Consider the following 27,955-nt stretch of genomic DNA (forward strand, 5'->3'; position numbering starts at 1 on the left):
CCTGCCTGAGTTTACGAATCACCTCACGAACGGTGCACGTCGCGATTCAGGTTGGCCGGCCTCGCTCACTTCGCTTGGCTGGTTATGGAGCCCAGAACGGTCGTTCAGGACTGCCGGATCGCCGCTTACGATGCTCTTAAATATCCCTCTGGCGGCGTTGGTTCGGAGAGGTGGAACTTAGTGGGGGCACCTGCGCGATTTGAGAGAATCGCACGGTTCCGAGTGTCGATGTTTGGACGGAGCGTCAGCCTATCATTACACATGTAGGCCAAAATCAACTAAAATAATACAACACTCTGTGTGATTACATGATAACAATGAAAATTTTATTAATGACAGTATCTTGTCTAAGTATATTGCCGGTGTTGGTGATGTATTGTACATAAACACGACATAGGTACTTATGTAATTCTAATTTTTAAAGCTTACAAATTAGGAAATCATTAAATACTTAAAAAATGAAGGGAGATAGGTATAGGAAACCCTAATAAGAATTGAAAGCTAAGTAAATTTTCCACTCGATAGACTAGTAATATACAGGGTGTTCCATTTAAAATAAGTAAGTTATTACAGCTTGAATTTGTTAATAGAACAATCTAATATTTTGACCACCCTGTAAAAAGATAGGTATAGGAAACCCTAATACAAATTGAAAGCTAAGTAAATTTTCTACGCGATAGACTAGTAAGATACAGGGTGTTCTATTTAAAATAAGTAAGTTATTACAGCTTGAATTTGTTAATAGAACAATCTCATATTTTGACCACCCTGTAAGAAATTTTGTTGCAATAAGCATCTGTTTAAGTATTCTAAATAGTCTATTATTAAGATTCAAGAAAGCATTTGTTACTGCTTCTTAGATTCGTAGATATTTATTTTTTTCTAAAACCCTAAATTTTTATAAAAATCGAAATAAATCAAAACACCCCGTATTTAGGTATAGGGAACCCTTATGAAAGTATAGCTTATTTTTTAAGGTCAATTCAATAATGTCATCAGGATATAGGGCATTCCATAAGAAAAAATATAACTTTGATATACCACTCTTTTTTGGAACACCCTGTATAATTCGCATTATTTTTAGGTTGTAGTATTAAAGGCCCTGTATATTTCTGTGAAGAAATTTTTTTAAAATATCAAGTGGTTTTCCGTACAGAGACCGAGGCGAATAAGATGAACCACCCTGTATATATATTTATGAAAAACCCTATTGATGGAGCATATGTCCATATGGGTCAAAAAGCGAAAAAAAAATTTTTTTTTCAACCTTCCGTTTTATTTTTTTTTTCTGTAGGGGTTGCTCCAACAAATCGCTTGTGGTGTCCATGCTTGGGTAATAAGAACGTGCACAAAATTATATATGAAGCATTTTAATAAAGGGAATGGTGTGTGAAGGATTCCAAAAAAATCAGTTTTTGTATTAATTCTCTTTTTTTTTGGGGTGGTTTCGGGGAAAATGGGGGTGCATTATACAAATTTGTAAATAAAACCAGAACATGGGTAATCGCTGAAAGTTTTTTTACTCTTGCATAAGGCGTTCAGATGGTATGCTGTTGGAGAATAAATTATAGGAAATATAGTCCTCTTAATATTTCTATTAAGGAAATTTTTTGCAAAACGTACAAGAAGGGCTACGTTTCGCAAAAACCACAAATTGCCCACTTTAAAGGTTTGAAAATGGGAGTTCCGGGGCGAAATTTTTTAAGAAAGAGTTAGTCTCATAATAAGCAAGCATCTCTTTATATACCAGAAAAAATAAATAAAACCGGACTTGTGTCCGTTTGCGAGGTTCAACCTGTGTTTCCTACACTATTAAGCTATCAAGTAATATAAATCTAAAATTTCGTCGTCTAATTACACTCTAATTAAGTGAGTATTAAAAACCCTGCAATTGTTATAAGAGGAATACAATCTAATAAGAATATTGTAATTTAACTAAAAATTTACCTGCAGTCAACAAAACAATCGCCATTAAGACATAACCTACTCACAAATCGAAATCGAAAAATGCAACAGAACTTTTTAATATGAAACACTCCCGATATCACGCACTAATACTGAATGGAATGTATAACCATTTAAGCATTTTTGAATATCTAAAACTATATAAGTCCAAAATTATACATTTTACCATAATTCTATTAATTTATTGTAAAAATTTGCTCTACTAACATAACATGAAGTAAGGAACGTATCGATGACCACTTACCGACCTACTGTCAGTGATCGTTTTTTGTTTCTAATAGCAATTTTTAACCATGCAAAACTGGTTTGTTTATGCGGCTAGACAATGGACTGGAATAGTTTAGGTATAAAGGCACTTGAAAAATTTAGGTACAAATATTTGTATATTACATAATATTACAAAAATATAAGTATTGTAATGTAACTTCATTTAAACAATTGGTATGAGTTTTTTAAGACGTTTCGACTTTAAATGCTTATAACACTCCTACAATAATTAATATTTCGATTAAGTAGATACATACGAAGAAAACATAATCATATACATAGGACTATATAGGTATACTTAATAGTATTGAAGAAGTAAAAATTATATAGACCAGGGCATTTAGATAAATTAAATCGTTTCTTAAATACAGCACCTATCTACTTGCAAATTTTTGTGTTGTGTTCGGGATGACGTCATAAAAAGTCTACAAAAGAACAATGGGTGCAAATGTGAAAAAGATACTTGAAAAATGTGAAAGATACTTGACGGAACTGTTTAAACGCAAGGAAAATAATAATCAACACAATAGGGTACCTGAATTAAGACACGAAATAAATAAGTTTTCAGTAAGTAGAGATGGTCATAAATTCACTCAAAAATAGAATGTCACCAGGATCAGACAGAATAACCAACGAGCTTCTAAAATACGGAGGAGAAAGTATAACCCTAGAGATGACAAAACATACAAAAACTAATATTGCACTGCAAGATACCAGACGCATGGAGAAACAGCATAATGATACCAATGTTCAAGAAAGAAGACAAAGAAGACCCTAACAATTATAGAGGTATAAATCTACTGAACACCGCACTTAAGCTAACCACAAAAGTCCTAACCAACAAAATCAATAAACTAACAACTTTATCAGATGAACAACAAGGATTCAGATCCGGAATATCCTGCGTAGACGACATCGAGTACAATAAATCAGCATATCTATGTTTTATAAACCTGACAAAGGCTTTCGATCGTATCCAAGTCGAAGACGTCTTACACTTACTGTATAGAAGAAACATACCAATCAATATTATACAAACTAATCAATATTATACCAGTGCCAAGCGGAGTCAGACAAGGTGACTTGTTAAGCCCACTGCTTTTTAATATAATAATAGCAGTACGTAAAGGCCATGGTTACAGAATGGGGAACAAAGAAATCCGAATATTATGTTATGCAGACGACGCCGCATTAATCGCCGAGGCACAAGATAGTCTCCAAAGATTAACACACATCTTCAACACAACAGCCAAGAAATACAATATGATTTTATCAGCAAAAAAACCAAATGTTTGACATCTAAATACCCACTACGATGTAAAATCGAAATGATGAGAAAATAATGGAGCAGGAAGCAAGATATAGATATCTGGGAATAGATATAACCAATTACGGAGTTGTTGAAGAGGAAGTACGACAACAAAGCTTAAAAGCAAATAAAGCAGCGGGATCTCTTAATGACTCAATCTGGAAGAACAAACAGCTAACACAAGACACAAAAGCAAGAATCTATAAACCAGAAATCAGACCTATATTGACATACACGGCGGAGACAAGACCTGACACATCTAAAACGAGATGAGAGAAAAGTCTGTTTGATAGGGAGAGAAGCGAAAACATAAGAAGATCATGCAATGTAGAAAACATAAATGTATGGGTGACAAAACGAAAACACGAGTGGAACGAACACATTAGTAGAATGGCAGAGGATAGGATAGCACGAATAGTACGAGATAAGTCACCAAATGGACGAAGAAGTATTGGCAGACCAAGAAAAAAATGGTACGATAATTTAAACAATTTAGAAGGCTAATATTGAAGAAGAAATAGGCTTTAAAGCCAACATATAAGAAGGAAACACAAGAAAAAGCATTTACAGTGCATAAAATACATCCAAAAATGCATTAACATGTCAAAATCAATATATTAAGGGCCAGGTTTTGTTACTCAACGTTTTTGAGGTCGCTAAACATTGAATATGTCATCAGGAGCAACTCCTGCTCGAAGTTTTTTGAGTCTCTGAACACGAATACACCATCAGAACCGACCCCGTTTTCTGGGCTCTCTGTGAAAGCACGTGATCTTATGAAATTTCAATGCTTTACGACTAAAGTGATGTAAACAGAGAAAAACAGGGCATAGTCACTGGGCACAATCCTAGAGTCGGTTCTAATGTCATATTTGTGTTCATCAAACTTAAAACACCCCGAGTTATCTATTTGCATCAAGTTAGTTCCAAAAACCCTCGAAACTCTAGAAGATGACGTGCCTTAGCGATAACCCTATATTATACAACTCAGGTTGATGTATATTTTTACAACTCAGGGTGAGTTTTGCCGCATCTATTATAGCCCTCCATCTTCTACGACCTGGCGCTTTCATTTCTCATTGTTGTACCCCAACCCTAGATAAATCGGCTTCAACACCATCCTTCGATCTTATTCTGGAAGGGCCTGCTGATCTTCTACCGTCTGGTCTCTCAAAAAATACTGTCTTTAACAATCTGTCTTCCTCTGATCACATGTACTGCCCATCTTATACGGTTAACTTTTATGTTTTCAGTACCATACACAGTCACCAATTCAGCATTACGGCGCCTCCTCCACTCTCCTGCCAATTCATCTATGTGACGCCAAATCTCATTCTCATTTCAATGATCTTTGAAATTTTCCTTAAATAGATGGGTTAGCTGGTTTTCATAGCAATGTAAGATATGCCGATGACACCGTAGTATTAGCGGAAACAGAAGACCAACTAAAAATATTGATGAACATACTATCAGAAGAAAGTTACAGACTGGGCTTGAGAATATTAATTTTTCCAAGACCAAAATCATGGTATTCCACAAGAACCCCCATGAACAAATTACACCCAACATACAAATCAATAGTATCACCCTTCAGAGTTCCAAGAGCTTCATATACCTGGGCAGAGAGCTAAACAGTCAGCTAGACCAATCAAAAGAAGTTAGAAGACGCATTGAAATAGCAAGATCTGGCTTCATGAACATGCGTAAAATGCTCTGTAATCCCAAACTATCAGTCACAATAAGATTGAGAACAGTAAAGTGTTATGTGTGGTCTCTATTATTATATGGCTGTGAGACCTGGACATTAAAACAGTATGACGTCAACAAACTGAATTCATTCGAAATGTGGATGTACCGCCGAATGCTAAGAATAAGCTGGACCAGCAAAACTTCAAATAAAGAAGTACTGGAAATAATGAGCACACGTCCTCATCTGGTCAATACAATCAAAATTAGAAAGACGTCATTTCTAGGACACATAATGCGCCATAGGGAATTTGAGCAGCTTCAGCTCATATTAGAAGGCAAAATCGAAGGTAAAAGGGGTATAGGAAGAAACAAGAAATCCTGGCTCCGAAACATCAGAGATTGGACCCACACAACAGGGAATGACTTAATCCATCAAGCCCAGAACAGAGAGAAATTTGCCATATTGATCGACAACCTCAATAGAGAAGGCACTTAGGAGGAGGAGCTGGTTTTCGCTTCAGAGGGTGCACGTTAGCTCTGTTGAGGAAGCCTGCAATGGCAGAAACAGCTGTTCAGGCATTGTGCATTCCTCTGAATCGAAAACAAATAAAACCATCTTTTACTTTTCTATCTTTACTCAGATTTGAGTATTAGGAAGTTTCTTTCTGTCCTTTTCCTAGATCAATGAAAACGGAATGTAACTGCATATAGTAGAGTCCTTTTTGTTTTCTATATTCGTCGTCTGCTCTCTTATAGATTGTAAAAGTCGCAGGATGTACCAGAAAGAACTTTCAACAAGAAAAGTTACAGATTTAGATAACTATTTACCATTTTAATTTTTATTATAATGGCGAATTGTGCATCTGATACTTTTTAGTTTGTTTCATTCTCAGAACCTTCCTTTCAAATACAACTATATCTTGCTTTACGGCCTAGATACGTTCCACGAAACATGGCCGCAAAGCGAAATGCCGTATAACGAATCAATTATTCTAATACAAATTCATAAAAATTTAATGGGATCGGTTCAAAATTTGTTAAATATGTTAGATGGTTTGTCGTTCAAAATGCATTTTATCTGTTTATTTTATAAAATACATAGAAAAAAGCACATACACTGGCATATCAAATTATCAAATAATAATAGATTCCAAAAACCAAAAATAATCTACAAACTCCAAGCTTTCTTGTTGGATCTCTCCATATAACGGGTAAATGATTTTTATTTAGTCCTGTAATAGGCCTTGGATTTTTGGAAAAATTAAAAGTGGTTTTAGTTTAAAATCACCAGTGGCATTTATTTGCACCAAGGAGCAAAGTTAATCATTCTTTAGACCATTTATAACCAGACGCAGATTTTTCGGTTTTTAAAATATACGTGCGTTATTTTAAAATATCAGGCATTTGCTTCCAACAAAGTCCTGTTTTGTCTACGTTAAACACTTGTCCAGGTTTATAACCACCTTTTTCTATAATTCCCTTTAAAATGTTAAGATATTCCTTAGATGCGGCCTCATCTCATTTTATTTTCAAATTATGCATAAACAAGTGAAAATAGAAAAGAGTGTACATCGAGATTGCGTTTGATCGAGAATGACAACATGGGGCCGTTATAGCGAAACATTTTAGGCCGTAATCCGAAACCGTGCCGTAATTGAACAGGGCCGTTATAGCGAAATGCCGTATACAGAGCGGCCGTATAGCCAGGTATTGGTGTACCAGCAGCTTATATTTATTTCTCGCTGTAGATTACACGTCTCACTTCTATATTATGTAATAACTGGGTGAATAATTGACATGTACAGTCTTAATTTAGATTTTCTTTTTAGAAGCTTAGATCTTAATAATGATGATAGGGAGTATAATGCTCTATTTCAAGCAGCTATTCTTGCTGAGAACTCTTTTTGTATGTGGTTGTCATCTGTGATTACAGAATTACATATTTAAACTTTTTTCATGTTCAGCGGCCTCAAAAACCCACGAGTAACAAAATCTAGCCCTAAATCCATACTGATTTTGACACGTTTATGCACTTTTGGATGCATTTTATGCACAGTAAATGCAATCATGCATTTCCACCTATTTTTTTTTCTATTGTGGATTTCTATTATGACGTCATCTCGAACACTGCAAAAATTTGCAAATCGATAAGTGCTTTATTTAAGAAACGATTTAATTTTTCTAAATGTCCTGGTCTATATATTTTTACATCTTCAATACTATTAAGTATATTTACCTATATTGTCCTATATGATTTGTTTTCTTCATATGCACTTAGTCTAAATATTAATTATTGTTGATTTGTTATGAGCATTTTAAAGGAGAAACGTCTTAAAAACTCATACCGATTGTTTAAATGAAGCAACATTACAATTATTATTACATACTGATATTTCTAAATATACAAATATTTTAACGTTCCAGGTGCCTTTATACCTAAAATAATATTCCAGTGCATTTTCTAGCCGCATAAACCAGTTTGAATGCACATCGTTAAAAATTGCTATTAGAAACAAAAAACAATCGCTGACAGGTCAACGATACCTTCCGATTTCTTGTTTCTTGGCACGCGTCCCTTCGTCTCCAAATTTTTACAATAAATTAATGTAATAATTATGGTAAAATGTTGTATTTCGGATTCATGTAGTTTTAGATATTCAAAAATGTGTAAATAGCTATATACATTCCATTCAGTGTTAGTGCGCGATATCGGGTTTTTGATGTTAAAAAGTTCTGTTGCATTTTTCGATTTCGATTTTTGTGAGTAGGTAATGGCTTAATGGCGGAGGCGTTGACTGCAAATTTGGTAAGTGTTAATTGAATTTTATATAATACATATTCTTATTGGATTTTATTCATCTTATAGTAATTGCAGTGTTTTTAACATCACTTAATTATGATGTAATTAGAATACGAAATTTTAGATTTATATTACTTGATACCTTAAAATTTTTGTGAATAATAATTATGTAATAATCTTCATAGCCAAGCGCCATTTGTTATAAACATATAATTATGCCATTTTCATCCATTCGTATTTAACTAACCATGCAGAAATGAAAATATTAAGTGCAATTTCAAAACTTTTACTTTATTTGAGTGTTAAATAATACTTTTTTATTTTAACTTTTGTCTTGGTTTAGTCTATCTGGTGAGACCGCTCCCGTCTGAAAAAAAATTCTGATTCGGTTTGTTTGTGGATTCCTATTCAAAAATGTCCCCTTTAAACAAATCTGAAGGGTGCCGGGCGGAATTTTTGGGCAGAAAATGTTTAAACAATTTTTTTAAACAAATACAAAATATCATGTTTTTTGCTCTGGAACATATATTTTTAGATTTTTTGGGTCAATCTAAACAAGAAAGGTATCTTGTAATTTTTCTCACAAATTGGTATTTTTGGAGTTATAGGCGATTTAAAATCTGAAAAATGAGAAAATACGCATTTCCGAGGCTTAAAAACTCATATTTAAATTAGTATTTTTGAGGTTGCCAGATACTTAGATTGAATACTGAACATTCAGCTTCAAGATTCTGAAGAGTGATCGCGTCTAACTTTAATTTATACCGTTGTTTTTTAATTGTTAAATATGCGTGTTTATCCGATTATTTTGCCGGTGCGGCGCGCTTCATTTCAAAAATCTCCTATTTTCCCCCAAAAAATATTTTTTCTAGATTTTTGTATTATTCTAAATAAAATAAGTTTCTTGCCATTTTTCTTAAAAGTTAATAGTTTTTAAGTTATAAGCGATTTAAAATCTGGAAATGACAAAAAAACGCATTTTCGGATTTTAAATCGCCTATAACTTTAAAACTATTAACTTTTGAGAAAAATGTCAAGAAACTTATTTTATTTAGAATGTCCCAAAGAATCTAGAAAAGATATCTTTTGGAGTAAAAAGCAAATTTTTGAAACGGAGCTCGCCGCACCGGCAAAAAAATCCGATAAACACGCATATTTAACATTTAAAAAACAACGGTATAAATTAAAGTTAGACGCGATAACTATTCAGAATCTTGAAGCTGAATGTTCAGTCTTCAATCTAAATATCTGACAACCTCAAAAATACTAATTTAAATATGAGTTTTTAAGCTTCGAAAATGCGCATTTTCGCATTTTTCAGATTTTAAATGGCATATAACTCCAAAACTATAAATTTGTGAGAAAAATTACAAGATACCTTTCTTGTTTAGATTCACCCAAAAAATCTAAAAATATATACTTTAAAGCAAAAAACATGATCTTTTGTATTTGTTTAAAAAAATTGTTTAAACAATTTCTGCCCAAAAATTCCGCCCGGCACCCTTCAGATTTGTTTAAAGGGGACATTTTTGAATAGGAATCCACAAAGAAACCGAATCAGAATTTTTTCCAGACGGGTGCGGTCTCACCACATGGACTAGTTTTGGATTTGAAAATTCCTATTAGGAATGCTCATTACGTCGATATATTTTTTGTTTTTTAGTCCTATTCTTAGGGTGACTGTTCGTTCCGAACGTTGGCGATCATTCTGACTATGGATGATTTTGTTAGTTGCTATACGGAATAGTTGTGTTAAGGTCTTTCTATACCATGATCTCAGGCTAGCAAGCCAGGATATTCTGCTTCGTCCTGGGGCTCTTTTTCCTTCAATTTGACCTTGTAACATGCATTGGAGTAGCTCCTATCTTCCTTGATTTCTCATTATATATCCCAAGTACTGCAGCTTACGGCCCCGATGTTGACCAAATCTGCGGTTGTGTTCATCCTCCGTAGCACTGCTTCATTGGTGAATTTGTCTGTCCATGGTATCTTCAGGATCCTTCTATACAACCATAGCTCAAAAGCCTGAAGTTTCGATAGAGTTTCCGTCTTCAATGTCCACGTTTCTACTGCGTATAGAAGCACTGAGTACCTACACATAACATTTAAGGAGCCTTATTTTTGTTTCTAAGGTGAGGTCATGGCTCTTGAACACAGAACTTATAGTCAAGAATGTACTTTTTGCCTTTCCGATGCGACATCTTCTCGTGGGTATTGTCCAACGATTCATTGATTATAGTTCCCAAGTACCTAGTTGTATTGTGATACACGTTCAATTCTTATTTGGTTCACATACAGATTTGCTCCAGTTATGTTTTCCTTGCTGATGATCATTAGGTTGGTTTTGGTGGTGTTTATATCCAGTCCATATATTATTCTACTTGTTTCTGTTATTTTGTTCATTAAGTTTTGCAGCCCTTTTATGGTATTAGAAAACACTATTGTATCAGCTGCATACGGCAAGTTACTGAACTGAGCTAGACTCCGTTTTTTAGTCAGTCTCTTCAATTGTTTATTTAGGTGGCTGAAATTTACTTGAACTTGTTCTAAAGGCAACTCTTTAATCCCAGAAGGAAAAAAAACTGGTTCATAAATAAATTCGAGACTAGTTTTGAATTCTGAAAAAACTAAAGCCGTATTTATTCTTTAAAACAGACATGGGCAAACTAATTAAGACGAGGACCACGTGAATAAAAAAACATTTTCTAGGCCGGCCGAAAAAAAATTTATAAAACAAGTTTTTATAGTAGGTTCACTAAACTCAGACACAACTGGCTAGGGATTTTAGTAGGTAATTTTTTTTTGTTTTTTGCCAAAACTGGCGAAATTACTAAATACATATTTAGTAATTATTAATTATTTAGTAATTATTTTTTTGTCTACTTACTAAAATCACTAGCCAGCTGTGTCTGAGTTTAGAGAACCGACTATATCAGTGATAAACTTTATACAGAGTGAGTCTGTAATTTGGAATAAATTCAATATCTCAAATAATAATTGTTTTTTTTAAATTGCTCAGACCCGTCGATTAGTATTTCAAATTGTCATTTTTGTATACAGGGTGTACAATAATAATGTATACACGGTGTCTCAATTTAGAGATATGACGTCATCGTTGATTTTCTTAAATGGCAACACTGTCATTTTGATAGCTATTTTGATAGGGTGTGTAAAGTTATACATAACTGCAAAATTTCAAATTTATATTCCCTACCATTTACAAGATAAAAAAAAACAAATTATGTCTGTAAATTGGAATAAATTCAATAATTCAAATACTATTTTTTTTAATGCTCAGACCTCTCGATTAGTATTTCAAATTGTCATTTTTGTCATAAAATAATAATGTATACAGGGTGCCCCAATTTAAAGATATGACATCATTGTTGATTTTCTTAAATAACAACACTGTCATTTTGATAGTTATTTTGATAGGGTATGTAAAGTTATACATAACTGCACAAAATTTCCAATTTTTATTCCGTACCACTTACAAATAATAAAAAATAACAAAGTTATGAATAACAAGTACATAATCAAATAATAATTGAATTTAATTATTTCAATTAAGCAAATGCTCATATTGTTGCCCATTGACTATTTGACAATAATTGAGGGCAACACTAATTAATTGAAATAATTAAATTCAATTATTATTTGATTACTTGTTTTTCATAACTTTGTTATTTTTTATTATCTTGTAAATGGTAGGGAATAAAAACTGGAAATTTTGCAGTTATGTATAATTTTACACACCCTATCAAAATCGTAGTGTTGCTATTTAAGAAAATCAACTATGACGTCATATCTCAAAATGGGGACACCTTGTAAACATTATTATTGTATGTACAAAAATGACAACTTGAAATACTAATCGACGGGTCTGAGCTTTTTTCAAAAAAACAATTAGTATTTTAATTATTGAATTTATTCCAAATTACAGACATAACTTTGTTATTTTTTATTATCTTGTAAATGGTAGAGAACAAAAATTTGATATTTTGCAGTTATGTATAACCCAACACACCCTATCAAAATAGCTATCTAAATGACAGTGTTGCTATTTAAGAAAATCAACGATGACGTCATATCTCTAAATTGGGACACCCTGTATACGTTATTATTATGTCAAAAAGGCCAAGTTGAAATACTAATCGACGTGTCTGAGCATTTTTCAAAAAAATGATTAGTATTTGAGATACGGAATTTATTCCAAATTACAAACTCACTCTGTATATTTTAATTTTACATCACGTTTACCTTATGTGCATAACTGGTGAAAAACATTACAAAAGTTACATAAATAGATTATTCTTTAGCAGAGCATGAAGCTGTAGGTATATCTTCTCTCTTCTTCTTCAACTTCTTCTTCCTCTTTATAAGCGGCTCTACTTGTTCACTGGCTTATTGACACTTCTATGGAAGATTGTCACTCCATTTCTTGCGCAGTATGCCGATACTTCTTCTACCGATTTTTGATTTATCTCTTGCTATTTTGACCACACGTGTCTCCCCCATTCTGCTTTTGTGATTATTCCATTCTTTTTTTTTTATTTAGTGTTCATTTATTTATTTAGTGTTTCCAGTAGTCTTTGTGTTGTAACTGTATCGGGTCTTGTTTCTAATGCATATGTCAATATTGGTCTAACACTGGCTTTATAAATTCTTGACTTCATCTCAGTGTTAATATGTCGGTTTAGCCATATTATATTGTGTTGTTAAGACATCCTGCCAGTTTATTTGTACTTGATTTCATCACTTTTTTGTCCAGGTCTCAAAATAAGTTCTTAAATTAGCAATCTGTTTGTCTAACTTTATAACTTTACCCAATGCAAATCATATGTACAGGAATACTAATAAATCTTCTTTTTGTTCCAGCATCCAGTGCCGTGTCGTTTATGTCGGGTCGTTATTATCGGTAAAGGTAAGAGTATAGTTATATCTGGTGGAGATACGAGATAGTTTAAATTTTAAATTATAAATAATATAAAATATAAAATGAAATACAAAATTACTTATATAATAATTATTTAAGATCAAATATTGAAATATTTATTAAAGATAGGGACTCCACAGAGTAAGAGTGAGAGCGAGGTCTTGATAACTGTGAGATATAAGAGTGGATCCTTGACAGTTTCTAAGTGGTCAATAAACGTAACTAATCTGTGAGTCTTTCGAGGCCGGGGTAAGTTGTTCAATGCTGATCCGGGTGCTGCCAAAAAGTTGTCTAAAAGATGGATTTTGATATGAAGAAAGAAGTGGGATAAAACAAGGAAGAGGAGCAATATGGAATTGCTAAACTGTAAGAAACTTACATTAACAGCAGCGCAAGTGCTGCAAATTGAAGAGGAATCATCAAAATCTCTTCTTTAGACTTCTTTATGGCCAACTAGTAGAAACTGTTTGGTGATGGTATGCCAGATATGTCAGAATGAGTTGGTCGCCGCCGGGATCAGAAGATGTCCAGAGCGATTCACGCGAACTATCGTTGAAAGGATGCAGAAAAGCGCCAGTTTGCGAGTAATGGATGCTGATACAGACCTGCTGAATAGGAGATATGGTTCTACCTAGATTTTGTTAAAGGTATGTTTGAACAGTTTTATTTATCGCTGTTAGGGTAAATGTTTTTGTTATTTATTTATTTAATATGCTCCACAGGCCTTGTAGGCCTAAGGCTTTACAATTTTGGAATTAGAATTTTACAATTTTACATAATTCACTTGATGGTATATATACTATACATATACTAATGTCTTATATGCAGAGATGATCTAAATTATGGAATAAATTCATTTTCTCTAAAATGGACGACTTTAGAGAAAAATCCTGAAACAAATCGATTTTTATTTTCAAGTTACAATTTTTTGGCATATATTTCATACTAGTGACATCATCCATCTGAGCGTTGTGACGTAATCGATGTTTTTTTAAATGGGAGTAGGGGTCGTGTGGCACCTCATTTGAAAGGGTGTTCAATTCTCTATACAGTAATATAAACATTAATATCATTGTTAATACCGGGTGACCAAAATAATAATTTTTGAATTAAATGAATTAACGAAAAAAGAAGAATATATATAATTGATTCAACTCAAAATACATTCTATCGCCGTCAGAAAATAGAAAAAAAATGTTTATTTGGCAAATAAACATTGATTTTCGCTTAAATGAAATTTTCAAACTGCCAAGAGATAGGTGGGAGGCTGTCTGTGATTAAATTTAAGTGAAAAGAAATGTTTATTTGTGAAATAAACATTTTTTTCTATTTACTGACAGCCATACAATGTATTTTGAGTTAAATAAATTACTTACATTCTTATTTTTGCGTCAATTAATTTAATTCAAAAATTATTTTTTTGATCACCCTGTATAAATAATGATATTATCGTTTACATTACTGAATAGAGAATTGAACACCTCAGATGGATGACGTTACTAGTATGAAATATATGCCAAACACTTGTAATTTAAAAATAAATATCGATCTGTTTCAGGTTTTTCTTCAAAGTCATCCATTTTAGAGAAAATTAATTTATTCCATAATTTAGATCCTCTCTGTATAATTTTATTTAATGTCCATGTAAAAATTGCTGCACTGTGGTTCTCCACTGTATCCTATTTTTCGCCTTCTCTTTCCAGTCTCTAACTTCCATCGATATTATATCTGCCTGAAACTTTTCTTGCCATCATTTTCTTGGTCTATCTCGTCTCCTAGTCCCAACTGGTCTCCTTAGCAGTACCAACTTTGAGATCCTTGCCCCATACATTCTTTCGACATGACTATTACCACAGAATAACTAACCGTGGTTAGTTATTCTGTGCTATTACTACTATCTACTCTGCTCTCATTACTATGTATATATGTATATATGCCATTAAGGATTCTATTGTTACCGTTTGTAATTGATGGTATCCTACTATTGTCTGTAGTTCGTTGGTTCTTCCTCCAGTATTTATCAATTCTCAGTAGGGCTGAGCTGAGAGTAGCTGCTTATTTAATACCTCTCTTCCCTTCCAATTAAATTCTTTCGGTCTTTCCCCTGTTATTTGTACTTTTCGTTTTACACCTCTTCAAGTACCTTCTATAATTTTCATCAAGTATATTTGGTATATTTATATTTCTCAAGTATTTCCCTATACTCTGTCTTTCTATCGTGTCAAATGCTGCCCTTAGGTCTATGCAAGGTAAAACTAGTTTTCCCCCCGTGCCTCTGCTTCTTTCCATTTTCTAGGTTTTGATAATATAATACAATGATATACAGGGCGTCCAGAAACTATACCGACAAATGAACACAGAAGATTCCTCAGATAATTTTAAGGCAATTTAACCTAATTCACTTATTTCGAAAATGCTTCGTAAAGAAGGGAGCTAGAGCTCTTTGAAGATGGCGTCTTGTATTTAGTTTTTCTTAAATACCTCCAGAACGCTTCTAGTTAGAAAAACGAAAATTGGTACACATATTTATGTTCCGGAGATAAATCGATTCCATTCATTGTGAATTTCTAGTACCAGTCATAGGCGTCCGTTTTGGGTGGGGCAACGGTTATTTTATCGCATAACTTTTTTGTGTTCAACTTTTAAGCATTAAGATTATTAAATTGTGAGGTATTCTAGTACTAAAAGGGTACTTTTGTTTTAAGTCGGTAGGACACACCGTTTTCTAGAAAAATCGATTTGAAAATTTTACGTTTCCTTAATTTGAAAAAAAATTGAAAAAAAATTTTCAAAAAGGAACGGTGTATTTTACCAACTTAAAGCAAGAGTAACTTTTAGTAGTAGAATACCTTATAATTTAATAGTCTAGTGTCAAAAATTCTTAAAAATTAAAGACAAAAAAGTTATGCGATAAAATAACCGTTGATCTACCCAAAACGGACGCATATGACCGGTACTAGAAATTCGCAATTAATGAAATCGATTCATCTCTGGAATATAGAAAAACGTACCAGTTTTCGTTTTTCTAAATAGTTTTTTTTTTAATTTTTTTTTGATATTCAAAAAACAAAAAAATTTTCAAATCGATTTTTATAGAAAACGGCGTATCCTTTCGACTTAAAGAAAAAGTACCTTTTAGTACTATAATACCTTACATTTTAATAATCCAGACTCAAAAATGCTTAAAATTAAAAACAAAAAAGTTATGCGATGATATAACTGTTGCCCTACCCAAAACATGACCGGTATTAGAAATTTTCAATAGATGGAATCGATTTATCTCTGGAAGAAAAATAAGTGTACCAATTTTCGTTTTTCTAAATAGAAGCGTTCTGGAGATATTTAAGAAAAACTAATTACCATACGCCATCTTTAAATAGCTCTAGCTCCTTTAGGAACCATTTTCGGGCTAGATGAATTGTGTTAAAGAGGCAGTCCATTAATCACGTGAGGCTCGATAGGGGAGGGAGGGGTATATAAAAAATCACGAAATGTTACACTACACGTGATATAAGTGGTCTTAAACCTCACAATGTATCACCAAGGGGGAGGGGGGGTTAAAAAAAGCCAAAAAAAAACCTCACGTGATTAATGGACGGCCCCAATTGTCTTAAAACTATCTGAGGAATCCCCTGTCTTCGTTTGTCGGTAGAGTTTCTGGACACCCTATAATATAATATATTTATGTTGTTATTGGCTTGTATCTTGTATTCCTGGTCTAAATGGCCCTTGTTCTTCTCCCAGTTCCATTTCTACTTCTCGTCTTAGTCTCTTCTCTATTATTTTCGTATATAATTTAAAGCATGTCCACTTGGAGAACTTATTAAACTAATAAGATTATTATTATCCAGGATCCAGGATTTTTGTAGTATATTTTGAAAATCTATGGAAATATGAACTAAATTCTGTATTCTTTTTTTCTTGAGGATTTGATTACGGACACAATTTTGTTTTTTTTTTGAATTCAAGAGTTTAGTTTGAATTATAACCAATGACACAAAGTAATATAATCCTGCTCTGTACACGAGTTCTTAATGAGAGTAATTAAATAACACCGCAAGGACAATGGGCTAATTAGTGTAAATATGTAATTGGAACAAACTCGAAGGTACTGATTAAGCGACTGCTTACTTTTCAGAAATTTTTATTGATTGATTGGATACATGTAACGGAATCTGTATGGGAACCTTATACCTGTGGTTAATGCTTCATTATTGAATCGGTCGTTCGAAAAACCTCCGAAGAAAAATCATGGCTTACTCATTTTCTAGTAATTTAAAAAATTTAAAAGAAACAAGATGAAATGTAATTGATTCAGAAATAGTGTAGTTGAATACATATCAATGATTGGTTTAAACTGTTTTTGTAATATTTGCAATCTGTCCCTAACTAAGAAAAATACTTGAATTATTTTACTGAAAATTTGACCTGTAGAGAGAGAGAGAGAGAGAGAGAGAGAGAGAGAGAGAGAGAGAGAGAGAGAGAGAGAGAGAGAGAGATCCATTGATAACTTTGTTTATAAATTAAATTAATATATAAATTAGAATCTTCTTGCTAGATCCACAATTTTGAATCTCTTCCATCGTCGTACATCATTACGATTATCAGTGAGGTTACTTGCTAACCAGATTATAGTATCTTGGAATATTTTTTGCAATACTCTGTTTTTACTTTTTTTATTAATGGCACATTGAGTTATTGCTCTATCATACACATAGTTTCAAAAGTTATGCATCACCCCTCGTATTCACGATGTTTACGCTTTTATAAATCCGTATCTTTATCACATATTTAATGGGTCTTCTTTATAAAAAATATACAAATTTTGGTTTTTTATTTTATTTGATTACACACTTAATTGACCTGCTTTTGCCAATAGGTGTAAACATTTGAAAAATTTATTTTGGTGAAATTTTTGAAAACGCTATTAAAAATGAATCGTACTTTAATTTCTGAGTTGGACCGTATAAGAATTATCGATTTAGTTGAAGAAGGCCATTCACAGCGGTTCGTGGAGGAAACTGTGGGTGTTTCTCAGAATGATGTCTCACGGATATGAAATAGGTTTCTGGAGACAAACTCGATACGGAATAGAGCTCGGTCTGGTAGACCCCGAGTTACCAATGATCGACAGAATAGATATATCAGAATTTCCATCCGTAGAAATTTTTTTATGTCTGTACCAGCTCTTCAAAGAGAATTCAGGCATGCTACAGGAGTCAGAGTATCGTTGGCTACAATAAGAAGAAGAATTTTAGACTCAGGTTTGAGGAGTCGCCGACCAATAAGAGTTCCTCAGCTACAACCTAGACATGTTTTGAACCGCCTCCAGTGGGCTCAAGAACACATAGAGCTCCCCCAACAGTTTTGGAATTTTGTGATTTTTTCAGACGAGACCAGAATCTGTTTAAATACTGATAACCGGTGAATTTATGTGTGGCGAGAGCCAACAAGAGCTTCACAACTAGCTACTCAAGAATTCGCCGGTTATCAATATTTAAACAGATTCTGGTCTCATCTGAAAAAAGCACAAAATTCCAAAAGAGCTCCCCCAACTCTATGTGTTCTTGAGCCCACTGGAGGCGGTCCAAAACATGTCTAGGTTGTAGCTGAGGAACGCTTATTGGTCGACGACTCCTCAAACCTGAGTCTAACATTCTTCTTCTTATTGTAGCCAACGATACTCTGACTCCTGTAGCATGCCTGAATTCTCTTTGGAGGGCTGGTACAGATATAGAAGAATTTTTACAGATGGAAATTCTGATATATCTATTCTGTCGATCATTGGTAACTCGGGGTCTACCAGACCGAGCTCTATTCCGTATCGAGTTTGTCTCCAGGAACCTATTCCATATCCGTGAGACATCACTCTGAGAAACACCCACTCTCTCCGCCACGAACCGCTGTGAATGGCCTTCTTCCACTAAATCGATAATTCTTATACGGTCCAACTCAGAAATTAAAGTACGATTCATTTTAAATCACGTTTTCAAAAATTTCACCAAAATAAATTTTTCAAATGTTTACACCTTAGCAAAACCAGGTCAATTAAATGGGTAATCAAATAAAATAAAAAACCAAAAATGGTATATTTTTTATACAAAAGCCCATTAAATATGTGGTAAAGATACGGATTTATAAAAGCGTAAACATCGTGAATACGAGGGGTGATGCATATCTTTTGAATTTTGAAACTATGTGTATTATTTGGTAGGTACATACGACGAAGTGACATTCAGCATTATTCTAAGCCCGGCCGCACATCAAAGAAACATGAAACGTAAATTACGTTTCATGGAAATAAACCACTGCCAAACAAATATACGTCCAGCCATTTATGAAACTGTCCGAAAATAAAAATGTGTCATGAGCATGAATCACACTCGTTTCATTGGTAGGCGGACTTTGAGATTTGTTTAGCAGTGTTTTAGTTTCATGAAACATGTTTTTCGTTTCATGTTTCATATTTTTCGTTTCATGTTTCTTTGGTGTGCGGCTTGGCTTAGAGTTTCTATTAGAATCTCTACAGTTTATTTAGATTTGTTTGACTGGCCGTCCCCCACAGTTGGATAACATAGATCCACACTGGTCTTAATATGGATTTATATTTACATGCATATCAGCAGTCTGTTCTCAAGAGATAGTTGAGATGTACGACCGATGATCTAGTACATTTCTCGCAAGTTGTTTTCTTTTTGTGAAAATGATTCCTAGTTACTTGATAGTATCGGTTTGTGGGAGCTGTGTTTCATTCAGAGTTACAGTTGGAAATGTTTGTTTTTTTAGCCATTAGCCATTTTGCTTTTTTCCCTTTTTTCTGCTTGAAGTGTGTTCTCATTATAAATGTGTCTGTTCCTGTTGCTAGGTTGCAAAGTATTCTTCCATTACGTCTTTGACTTCTTTTTCATATTCATTGAGTTTTTCGTAAAAATCGTATTTGTCTTCCTCTTTCTCATTCTTAGTAGAAGCATATGCATTAATGAATGTTAAATTTATTAGATGAGACACCCATTGTCAGTATCTCGGAAATAAGCGTTATTTGGGGACGTATAACGTCGATGTTAAAAGTTGCACCATTTTTTTTATATAAAACATTTTAATCTAAAATCTTTCAGCAAACTTCTTTATGCTCTATACTCTATAATTTAACGTAAACGTGAATAAAAAGCTAAATTTCAAATTTCGTCAAACTATTGTGATTAAACTTTTCAATTCAGGAATCTGTACCTTTTAATTTAAAAAATTCATAACTTTTATTAGAATAAGACTGAAAACTGGAAACATTGTCCCATTAGTCCCATTGTCTTCAGAAAGGTGAGAAATATATAAGTACTACAAACATTTCAGAAAAAAATATTAAAATGGAACAGAGTTGTATCGAGTTAAACGCAAAAGAAGTGATTTCATTTTTTTTTATTTTAATGGTAAAGTTGCGATTTTGACAATGTTCTCCCCCATAGATTTCAAAATAAACATAATTTGCGTTTTCGGCACCATCAAAAACATAACGTATGACCAAAATTAGTCATTCACCATACCGTGGTATGGTGTGATGGAAGTGCGTGACGCTTGCTTGTAATATTGTTAGTCCAGAAAGCCACTGCGCATCCGCTAGGAAAAATATTCTAATTTGGATTTTTTGCACAATCTTACTCAAAAAGGACTCCTTTTAACAAATTTGCATGTTGCCAGGACCAAAAGGTGGTCAAAAATTTTTTAAACGTTTTTTTTTTGTTTTTTTCCTAAAATAATTTTTTTGGCATGGAAAAAAGTTTTTTTTAGGTTTTTTGGATCATTCCAAACAGAAAACGTTTTTACTGACTTTTCTCTAAAAATGATAGTTTTTGACATATAAGCGATTAAAAATTGAAAAATTGCGAAATCGGCTATTTTTAACCCTCAAAAACTATGTGAAATACTGAAAATTTGAATGTTGCCAAGGTAGGTAGATATTCTTTAAACATCGATTGATGAAATCCCGAAGAGTTCTTTGCAATACAATTTTCAAAACTCCTTTGTTTTTTAATTGCTAATCAAGCGTGCGCGACACTATTTTCCACCGACAGTATGGTGAAATGAAAGGAATAAATTCGTTATTTCGTAAACCGGCGACTTTAAGGAAAAATCCCGAAACAGGTCGATTTTTATTTTTAAGTTATGATATTGTGGCATATATGGTATACTAGTGACGTCATCCATCTGAACGTGATGACGAAATCGATGATTTTTTTAAATGAGAATAGGGGTCGTGTGCTAGCTCATTTGAACGTTCTTCAATTCTCTATTCAGTAATATAAACATTTACATCATTATTTATACAGGGTGTCCAAATTTTTTTTATTAAATTAAATTATTTGACAAAAAAAGAAGTAGAAGGACACCCTGTATAAATAATTATGTAAATGTTTACATTACTGAATAGAGAATTGAAGAACATTTCAAATGAGCTACCACACGACCCCTATTCTCATTTGAAAAAATCATCGATTACGTCATCACGCTCAGACGGATGACGTCACTAGTATACCATATATGCCACAATATCATAACAAAAATAAAAATCGACCTGCTTCGGGATTTTTCCTTAAAGTCGCCGGTTTACGAAATAACGAATTTATTCCTTTCATTTGCACCATACTGTCGGTGGAAAATAGTGTCGCGCACGCTTGATTAGCAATTAAAAAACAAAGGAGTTTTGAAAACTGTATTGCAAAAAACTCTTCGGGATTTCATCAAGCGATGTTTAAAGAATATCTATCTACCTTGGCAACATTCAAATTTTCAGTTTTTCACATAGTTTTTGAGGGTTAAATATGACCGATTTCGCAATTTTTCAATTTTTAATCGCTTATATGTCAAAAACTATCATTTTTAGAGAAAAGTCACTAAAGACTTTTTCTGTTTGGAATGATCCAAAAAATTAAAAAAAACTTTTTTCCATGCAAAAAAAATTATTTTAGGAAAAAAACAAAAAAAATCGTTTAAAAATTTTTTTGACCACCTTTTGGTCCTGACAACATGCAAATTTGTTAAAAGGAGTCCTTTTTGAGTAACATTGTGCAAATCCGAATTAGAATATTTTTCCTAGCGGATACGCAGTGGCTTTCTGGACTATGTTATTTATTCTGACATATAGATTTAAAAAATCTATCACCTTGTCCCTTAGTTTACTGCTAATTAAGAAAGCTGCACCATTATGACCCTGTTTGGTATCACCGGAATAAAACATTGTGTATTTCTTTTATTGAATTGTGAATTCTGCCTCTTTATGATCGTGCAAAAACGATGAAAATATAAATAAATATAGGATCTGGTTTTTGTTGCTTTAGCAGTTTTATCATAACTGGAGATTAATGATTTCAACAAAATGCTCGTTACTTTTCGCTTTTATTAAAGCGCCTTATCAGTATTCGACTTTTGCTCGTTTATCACTCTAATTAGTAAAATCTGCCAATTTAGCGACGAGTGTCACTGCTAATCACGCCGCATGTTTCTTAAACCGGTTGATTTTTTCTCTTAGGCCAGTTACAGATCACTCTCTGGCGAAATTTTGGAATAATTTCAGCGATGTCCAATAATCCCAGTCTTTCATGCCCTCCACTTTGGATCTCCGTCGTGTATCCGAACTTCTTCCTCTGCTCCGTACCAGTGATGCCACAGCTACCTATTTTTCGGTAGATCTACCGAATACCTGTCAAATCTACCGATCTACCTAATTCTCCTTTTTTCTAAACAAAAATAAAAATTCTTAATTATCAAATTAATCTGCCGATATTTTTCTACCGAAAAATCAAAATTATTAGAAAATTTTTTTAGCGGATAGATTTGGCAACAGAATTAAGTCAATTTTCAAGAATTCTTGAATTGCTTTTACTAGCTTGTGACACAATGTGCCAACCAGCAGATACGGATTTACCGATATCAATTTTATGACCAGTCCTTTATCCTTTTATATTATGATTTTGGGACTCGAATATATCTACCTGAATCTGAATAGTGAATACTGAAGGATTGTGGCTTATTTTGATATAGAAGATAATTCCAAACTAAAAATAGTATTTATATTAAAATTTTAAAAGAGGAGAAATTAATTTTGCACCTTTTTACCTTACAGTATTTTGACATAACTAAAGAACATTAAAAATTTTTCTCGTTCTCAATTGTTTCAATATCCGACATTGTTTTGTTTTTAAACGATGATAAAGTGTAAAAAATCATGTTTTTGCCTATAAAACATTTCTTGTAGATTTTAGAGAAAAATGTTTCAAATAAATATTCTAGATCTAAATAGTTTCTAATTTGAAATACTTAAACAATCTTATTTTTGCAGTAATTTATAAATGATAATAACTTATAACTATTATTTATTATAACAAAAATATTTAACTTGTTTAAACAATTATACAGCTTTCAAATAACAATATTTTTATTTTGAACGTTAATAGGTACACGTGTAGTAAGTTTTTTTTAAAAAGTCTACAACAGGAAAAAATATACAGTATTATATTTTATTATAAATAAATTAATTCCTTATAAAAAAAAACTAAAGCATCCTTGATATTTAGTATTGCGTTAATTAATCGGCTCTACTCGAGTTACCTTGGATTAAAAAATATGAAGAAAATTGCTCTATAATACCTAGAAAGCCGAGAAAATACATTTTTTTAAGATATACCAATTTTGAAATTTGAATGATTTTTATGATGAATGTTTATTATTGATCATCATTATATGATGATGAATGTAGTTTATTTTTGAATACTCGTACCTAATTTTTTCAACGTGATAGCAAAAGAAGCAAAAAATGAAATCTACCGAAATTTGACGATTTCTACCGAAAAATTGGAGCAGTCTCCCGAAATTTCGTCCAAGACCTGTGGCAAACACTGCTCCATAGTGTCCTACCATCGATTTTTCGACGGTTTTTCATCTCTGCTGTTTCTAGTGTTCTGTTTGTTCTCTCTGTATCAAGTCGGCCTTTAATTTTTTTCTTGATATTTTTCTTCTTCTTCGTCTGCCTCATCTTTTAAGAACAATGCTAACTGAAGAGTTCTATTCTTCCTTTTCAAATTCACTCTTTAAATTTTTCAACCAGGATGTGCGTCGTCTCCCCGGTCAACTTTTTTCCTTCCACTTTTTCTTGTATAACCAATCGCATCACCTCACATTTTTCAATTCTTAGTATATGACCAAAGTAGCTCATTTTTCTTTCCTTCATATTGTTAAGTAAACTTACGTGGCCCACTTAAAAATGTGGTCAATTTTGATGTCTCATATTTCCTAAACCTGTTGACCGATTTGTGATTTTTTGAACGTGTTATAGCCTGATTATTTAACAATACCACTGTAATAATATTTTTGCTAAAGAGTTAAATTTTCATTGTATACCGTGTGTATCAATAAAACTGTGTTTTTTTCTCAAAGTTCGCATCACCCTGTGGAATATTCTAGCATTTATACAATACTAAAATTAAACCCAACTATAGCCTCAGGTTTTCTTAACATTTTGTTTTTTGATTCATTCTTTTATGTTGGATAATAAAAACTTAGGTGCTTTAACAACTAGCAACGTTCTTCATCAATACAGGGTGATTCTGAATAAGTGCGACAACCTTTAAGGGGTAATTCTGCATGAAAAAATAATGCCAGTTGGCTTTATAAACGTATGTCCGCAAATGTTTCGTTTCCGAGATACGGGATGTTGCATTTTTTCTTACAAACTGACGAACTGTTAAGTTTCTGGCGATTCTATTAAATTATTGTAAAATCGTCTTCACTTCAAGCGTAATCTCCATTCCTCAGGCATTTGCTCCTCAGACCAAATTTTAGAAACTATTTTTTTATTATCTTTGCTCTCCACCGTGTTTAGATACCTCCGTTGGGTTCCACAAATTCCTCATTTCGATACTCCAGTTCTATTTAGTTAGTAAGTTCCCCTTCCAGCAACTCTCGGAAGTGTCTTACCCATTCTAACAGGATATTCTCTTTGTTCGTAAGTAATGCTCGGCTTAAATGATTTTCTAATGTTTTTTTGGTAAGAAACTTTCTTATTTCTCCTTCACTCATTTGGCTTTCGAGGAGAAGTGCTACTATACTATGTCGTTTTCTGATTCTCGTTTTTTTTTTAGGTGTATCCATATTTGCGCTCTCCTTAAGTTTTTGAACCTATTCATTGTTCTCGTAATTCTTCGTTCAATCTCCTAAATGCCTCGTTTTTTCTCATCTGTTATTTTTGTGGAATCTTGGTCGAACCAGTCGTTTCTCTCATGGTTACGGTATATTTCCAATGTCCTTTCAGTTGCTAATTTTAAAGCCTCCTTGTATTTTCGTGCTTGACTGGTCGACTGTCCAAGTTTGTTCTAGGATTTCTTTTACACCTGACTCGAACTGTTTCTCTATGTTTTCTCTACTTAGCTTATGTAAATTGTATTTTATTTGCCTTGTGCCTTTCTTTTTTTACGTTGAAAATTCTTTGCCAAAACCTGGCTTCTACCATGAAGTGGTCTGAGTTAATGTTTCTGTAACTTTTGACGTCCATTTAGTTTGCATTGCCTTCTGTCAATTATAGCATGGTCAATTTTGTTTGTGGTATTTCCATTTGGTGATATTCAAGTTGCTTTGTGGATATTCTTGTGATTGAAACAAGTGCTTTCCACAATCATGTCATAGACAGCTATCATACATAATAAGTCTTAGCTCATTGTTATTAGTAACATCATCGTGTATACTGTGTTTACCAGTATAACTCTTTTTTTATCCGAGCGTTCATGTCCCCACTGATTATTTTAATATCGTTTTTGGCAGAGTTATCATTATCATAATAATGCTCATAATTTCTTTGCCTCAGAAACAACGAGTACTTTACATAGAAAAACAGAGAGCAGGTAAATGGTAAATAAATAAAAGAAAACTAGAAAAAAATAAAGCCAAATGATTTAGTGACATATACCAGCTTTAACTGGACCATACTAACACCAGAAATATTAACGAATCTGAAAAAATATAAAGATATAAGGAATAACAATTCAAAATCAGATAAAAAACAGTTTTTTGTGCTTTAATGTTTTCTCAATCACAGTCACTGTGCATATTTCTCAACCACACATATACTGGCCTAATCAAAGTATTTATATTGATTGATTTTGTTTCAATACCTCTTCAATTTCCGAACTCTTTTTATGGTAAGATAAAGCAGCATCTTAAAAAAGGTTTTAATTGCGTTACTTGCTTCATCGCTGTTTAATACATCGTGTAACACTAATTAATGCTTACCGTGGTTCTTCTGCATCTTCTGTATTTTCATATGGCATATTATCTCCCGGTGCACATCAACTCTCATTTGTTTTCCACTTAATTTTGTTTAGATTTTCGTCGTGTTTGTTATTGGTTGTCCTCGTTATTAGTTGAGATCTCTGTTTAATGATTCATTTATCGTATAGTAATACTAGTGTGACCAACTACTTCGAAAAATCCGGGACATGGCCCGAATTACGAAGTCGTGTCCCGGCGTCCCGGACAAGGCTTACGGGCCATCCGATTTTCAACGTTTTGGAAAAATTATATTTTGATATTTTACATACGTTATTCTTCTTAAAATTTACTTCAAATTGAATTTGTGGGACGAAAGAAAATGTTCCGAAGTTGTTTTCTCGTGGCATGTTTGACAATTATATTTTTGATGGGACCAAGCCACAATTGGTCGTAATGATAATTAAATTTTTATATTTACTTGGCAATCCAACATCAGTTGATTTTCTAATTTTTCTTTTTTTGAGAACGATTTTTGGATTGCAAGTCGAAACGTGGAAAACTAACAAAAATGTTATTATAATTACAACCAATTGTGACTTAATCCCATCAAAAATATCATTGTCAACATAAAAATGTTAAATAATCAATAAAATGATGATATTAAAGATCCATATTTAAAAAATGGCTCGATTTTCATTAAAAAGTCCCGGATTTCAGGTACTTTTCAGCCTAGTCCCGAATTCGACTGAATTGGCGTTGGTGACACTACGCATTCATACAAACTCAAAATAACACAAAGATATTATTATATCGACCGAGCAATGCTTAGATAATATTTCATTGAGATATAGAATCATGGAAAGGAAATTGAACAAGAGGAAGAAAAGTTACCTAGGGAGCGTTCAAGTATTACGTAACGCGATTTTTTCAGATTTTTGACCCTCCCACCCCCCCTACGTAACTCACTCTTATGGGAGTTTAACCATTACGTAACACAATTTTTGAAGATTTTTGACCCCCCCCCCCCCCAACCTACGTTACGTAATACTTGAACGGTCCCATATACAGTAAAAGAAATATGTAGAATTAAATGGGAAGGTCATGTAGCTAGACACACAGAAAAAGGTGGACGAAGAAAATCATATAATGAAGACCTACAACAACGAAGATAAATACAGGGGGCTTCAAAAGGGGTGGATAAACGATTAGAGAAATACCAGGTAAAAAGTGGACACGAATCACGCAGGAATAGAAATCAGAAGAAGGAAATGGAAAGGACCTATGCCCAGAAATAGGTTACTGAAGAAAAGAAGAACATCAAAATTATATCTCTCATCATCATAATAATTGACTCGAGAATATTTGTGGATCTTGGGTTGCTCACAGAACAGTCGTTACTCCTGTCGATTCTCTTTAACTTCCCTCCATCATCTGATCCTTACAATCTTAAGATCTTCTTTCACATTATCAATCCTACGTGGTCGTTCTCTACTTTTTTTGCCATCTTTAGTTGAGAATGTCACTCTCTTCGTGTATTCATTAACCTAGAATTGTGTTCAGCTCATCTTAGTCTCTACAACTTAATACATTTCACAAAATCTGCATTTATGTATAGTTGGTATAATTCGAAGTTATATCTTCGATGATATAGACTATAGACTATAGACCATTTACATTTACGACCCCAATAATCTTTATACATATATCAAAGTATTCTTCTCTCAAACACACCAAGCAG

Source organism: Diabrotica virgifera, chromosome 7 (genome assembly GCF_917563875.1).
Source record: "Diabrotica virgifera virgifera chromosome 7, PGI_DIABVI_V3a".
In the NCBI taxonomy this organism is placed as follows: domain Eukaryota; kingdom Metazoa; phylum Arthropoda; class Insecta; order Coleoptera; family Chrysomelidae; genus Diabrotica; species Diabrotica virgifera.